This window comes from Morone saxatilis, unplaced genomic scaffold (assembly GCF_004916995.1).
Source record: "Morone saxatilis isolate NCDOM2014 unplaced genomic scaffold, NCSU_SB_2.0 Contig2, whole genome shotgun sequence".
In the NCBI taxonomy this organism is placed as follows: Eukaryota; Metazoa; Chordata; class Actinopteri; family Moronidae; genus Morone; species Morone saxatilis.
The window spans coordinates 3880048-3881470 of NW_023339762.1; positions in this window are offsets into that span (position 1 = coordinate 3880048).

Genomic DNA, 1423 nt, shown 5'->3' on the forward strand with positions numbered 1-1423 from the left:
GAAATAACAATATTTTGCTGGAAATGTGAAACACTGTTGTCCTGTCAATGCCATTAGGCTGCCCAAGACACATTAATCAGCACAAAAATAGAAGAGAATTGAACAATAAGACCACCTTTGGGACTAAATGTTTAAGCCAAAAACTCCACTACTCTGTATTTCTCTAATAGTCAAAAAGTAGAAAAGTAATATGTAGTTAAACATATTAAACCATTAATAGGAACAGGTTTTGGGTTGCCAGGTTGTAAAAAATAATTTATGGCTAGTGTTCATGCTTTCTATTCGGCAATAATGCAGTTATAAATATCAATAACTATTAGTAAAAGCTTAAGTAATTAAGATGTTTTTTTTGCCATTGTGTGGAAAGTAACCTGGCAACCCTGAAGTTGTTCATTATTGCATTATTAAGCATTAATAAAGCCATAAATCACTGTTTAGAAACACTTTATAAATGATGCCTAATTAGAAAATATACCAATTTTTGTTCTTTTCTTTCAAAGACAGTAGTGCCACCAAAACGGCAAACCTAGGCCTGTAATGGGGTTTATTTTAGAATACCATAATGGTGTCCACCCATCACGCTGATTACTATTACATTATTGATGTATTTAGGGAGGATAATAACCAGCCTGTTTGTGCTGGCCTTGGCTGCCCCAGACTGGACTGTGATCACATCAGTGGTTCTATCACTAGAGGCCACAGGAGTTTACGGTTAATAATTAAATACTTTTGTGTCACTGCTAGAACAAACACTCAATCACACTTCCTCCTCTCATTTCTCTGCCTCTGTGTCTGGTTTCTCTCTCTGCACAGGAAGCAGGGCTCTGCGTCTCCAACCCCGGCGTCGCCCGGCACCAAGTCGGAGAAGAAATGCCTCAGACACAAACGCAGTATAAAACGTGTTGGCTGACCCAGGACCCCTGGCCGACGGCACACAACCCTTTACCCCCCTAGCAGAAAACCATTTGCCACCCAGTTACAACTCTCCCAGTGACATGGGAGATCATCAATCCTCCAATGGGAAATTTCATTCAGATTATTCCAATTTGGACAGCTAGCCGTGTGACTAAGGATGTTGGAGGACGATGTTCCCTTGACTTATGGTCCATCAGGAGAGGATGGCATGATTTTATTCCTAAACACCCTGTGCTTTAGAAAGTGAAAGACCTTTGGAGATTTGGAGTGGAGATTTTTTTTAAAGACAAAATTAACACAAACTACTATTTTTAAAGGGTTTTCTGAGTGCTTTTTGTTGTTCAGCACAGTTTATTTGATTCCTATTTATTCATATTTAATTTTTTGGTCCCCTTCAGTCTCCAAACCCAAGATTATCAGCACTCTTCACTTGTTTTTAAAGCAGCCTTTTTACTGTTTAATTTGTTCGCTTAGTGAATAAAAACATGTACTACTACTATATGCTTAC